Source organism: Athene cunicularia (genome assembly GCF_003259725.1).
Source record: "Athene cunicularia isolate RWA chromosome 3 unlocalized genomic scaffold, athCun1 chr3_part1, whole genome shotgun sequence".
NCBI lineage: Eukaryota > Metazoa > Chordata > Aves > Strigiformes > Strigidae > Athene > Athene cunicularia.
The window spans coordinates 76,815,587-76,819,205 of NW_020799097.1; positions in this window are offsets into that span (position 1 = coordinate 76,815,587).

The window sequence follows — 3,619 nt, forward strand, 5'->3', positions numbered from 1 at the left end:
GGGGGGGGGGGGAGGAAAATAAAAGATACAGAATTCTATTTATGGAATGCTTTCACCCTCAAGAAATGTGACACTAGATGGCTTAAATCCTGTCTCAAGAACAGCTACTATCATTTAGAAGTATTTCTCTGTCAAAGGTGTCTGGATTGTAGGCTATAGTCTTTGCTATAACTTTTTATATATAAGAAAATAAAAATAATTTTATTTTGATTTTTGAGCTGTCTTCACTTAAGACTGAGCTTCAGGTTTACACCACCATCACTTGCAATGGACTTCCAGTTAAATCTTGAAGACTGAGTCAATTCCCATCACCATTTACCACTGGCCAGCCAGCTGCAGTACAGTGGAAAGAAATAGGGTCTTTTCCTTCTCATGGTTCCCCTGCCTGGTTTTGTGCATACACTGTTAATCTAAGGAAAGAAACACATCAAAGTTAGGGTCTATTCCTCTTTTTAGAATTCATTTTAACCAAAGAAAGAGACTGAATTCTGAACCTCAGCCAAGTAAACCAAGCAAAATCTTAAGACATAACATACTGTGATTTTCAGATTTAAATTAGACTCCCCACAGTTTTCCATCTGACCACAAATTCATGAATAAACTATGATTTTTTTAAATTTTTTTTTTTTTAAACTCAAGTTAGCTTTTAGGTAAGTCTTTCTTCTCTTTTAAAATTCACTGTAAATTATTACTATGGTACTTAAAATTCCTAAGTCATTTCACAAGAGCATAATAGAGGTGAATGTAACAAATCAGTGTACCACGTCCTGGTTAGCACTGTGGCATTACATCTCTTACTCTCCATCCTTGACCTTTAATCATTAGCTTATATTTGGTAAATATTAATTTTCATACATTTCAGAATAGTGAAATAATCTGTGAGAAATTTTTAAATAGTCTACTGCATTTTTTTTGCCTGTTGATTCTTGTGAGTCTCATATTTTTATTTTCTGTAACACCTTGGACCAAGTTAGATTTGGAGTAGCAAGGTTTGCTGCCTGGAAGGGCTTCTTGAGGATGAGGAAGATAATATGTAGAAGCTCAAGATATGCTTGCACGAGTTCAGAAATTAGTCTTACATTTGTAAGGAGAGTAGGGTTTTGGCTTCAATAATATAATTAACTGTAACGATTACTACTCTAATAGCAGTTAGCAACCAGATTTAGAAGTCCTTCTGCAAAAAACCAAATCATATACATACCAGGTAGGTATTGTGTGTGTATAAAACAAACTATAGAAATTATATATATATATAATATGAGATATATATGATGATATCTCACATGTAGTGAGATGTAACTCCTTAGTTAACACAGTTGCTCTGGTTTACACTAGTTGCAGTACAGTAAATCAACTTGTCATTTTGCAAGTAGACAGGTATTTATTATTTACTCAGATTTTCCCAGTCCTTAAGCATGAAAGCAGTGTATCACAAACTGTGTTATCAGTTGACACGTTCAACACCTAAACACTGTCATGAAGAGGTGACACTACAAGTCATCTCAGGGGAAGATTCTCAACCTGTGACAAATGCAAGTGAATGTAAGTTGTTATACTTCTCTTCAGGGAAGATCTGTTAAAAAAAAAAGGTGAAAAAGGTGAAAAATTCTCCAAAAGTTTAGCTAACAGTGTACTGCTGCCCTTTGTTTTTTTTATATGTTCTTTTTCTAAACTCTAGTAACAGGCATTAGTAAAGTGTCTCAAGCAGTTGTCTCCAGAAGTGCTCTATGAAACGGTTGCATCTAGTAATGAGGTAAATTGAATGTATATATACATATATGGTCAGAAGTAGCAGAACTATAAGTGAACTGTTTGCTGAATGGCTGCAGTAGCACTGTGTCAGACAATTCCTACCTATTTCTTTTTTAATAGGCTAAAACAACTGCTAGACATGGGGCAGCCTAGATCTGAGGAACAGGGTTCCAGTATCTCCCAGGGAAAGGATGCAGAGGAATTCAATTTCTGTCTTACATGCAGGAAGGGAGCCCCTTTTGTGAAGCAGTCTAAACCACAGTTCAACTGGGATGAGTGATTTTAGGTTGCCCCTATATTAAAATCTCTTAAGATCCTACTGCATCCTAATAGGGCTGCTGGTGTGCATTCACACAGTCCAATGAAATGCCCTCCTCATTAAATGGGTTACTCAGAAACCAAAGTCAGTGCAGACTTTGGTTTCTGAATAACTTTAGATACAAAGTCAGGGTTGAAAGCTAGACCCCAAATGGCTTCAGGATGGCAGAGTAACTGGTGATCACTAGGATTTATTTAAAATTGTGAGGGCAAGGAAATCAGAAGATGAAGATCTTGTTATCTAGTCAGGTTTCGTCACAATGCAAGGCCTCCTCCTATTACACTGGTGTACTGTAAATTGCTAGGGAACTGCCAGTAAGGATGACAGCATTTTGTCACAGTTGTGGTTAAGAGATTCAATCCTTAGGGCCCCTTTAAATTGCCGCTCCTGTTGTCCTAATTCAAGTAGAATTTAATTGTTTTCAATGTGTGGGAGGAAGATTCAGGTGGAAATACTCGCAAATTTCTTTTCTGACCCAGAGAGGTATGCAAACAAACAGCAGAAGTGATCTTCGAGAGAAATTATTTTACTGGTTATTAGTGTCTGCCAGTTTTCATAGGTTCATCAGGATGCATGAGAATTCCTCTATAAAGTAATTTATGTCCTGTGCTACAGAGTAACACTTGACTCTTTTGATCTTTGATATTAGGGATAATGAATTTGTGGGCACCTTCAGTTTCCTCAGCATTGCCATGCAACCCAAGTGGACTACTGCTGCTTGTTCCATTTACTTGGTGATAAGAAACACATTATGATTATCTCAAGTGTAAACTGGAAGCAGCTGGGATTTTTAAAACTGTCAGTAGAACTTGATTAGAAAACAATGGTGCTTCATTTATGATCATACCTTTCTTAAATAGGATGAATAGAAGACAGACGTATCACTTTATAAACATTTTTTTCTTGGTTGCTTAAACTTATTTTGGCATTTATTCTCATAGTCATAATATAATGGGGATGAAACTTGTTTTTTTGTGGTTTTAATGAAAAATTTGGGATATGCCTTTCCAAAGCTGGGAAAATTATAGTTGTGCCTTCTCTCCCTTTTTAAAGGGTTTATACTTCTCTGACCCAGACCACCACACCAGCGGGTTAATACTATGCACCTGAGGCCTTTCTGTACTCTAGTACAGAAAGCTAGTTCCTTGTTAAAGGTCCTTACACAGATTTGGAAAAATATACTCGTTAATTCTACGTGTAAAAGCTTTTCAAAAACCTTGTGTGGCAACTTCAACCCAAACTGTTTTGCTTAATTTCTCTTCACAGGTATAAATGTGCTTCTAAAAATGTTGTTAAATGTGTGATGAAGGAAAGTCCTTAATTCTGTACAAATTACTTAAACAGCAATCTGTCATAATTGCATGCCAGTTGCATGCAGTCTTTCTTAGTACTCGTATACCTCCTTCTGAAGGAAAACATGGCTGTCATTCGTGATTATAATTTTCTTGAGGCATACGACAGTTCCTTCTTTTCTATCTTCTTGTCTGCTGTCAATGGGACTTCAAATGTTTCAGGTTTCTCTCCTGGAAAAATTAATAAAAATAAAAA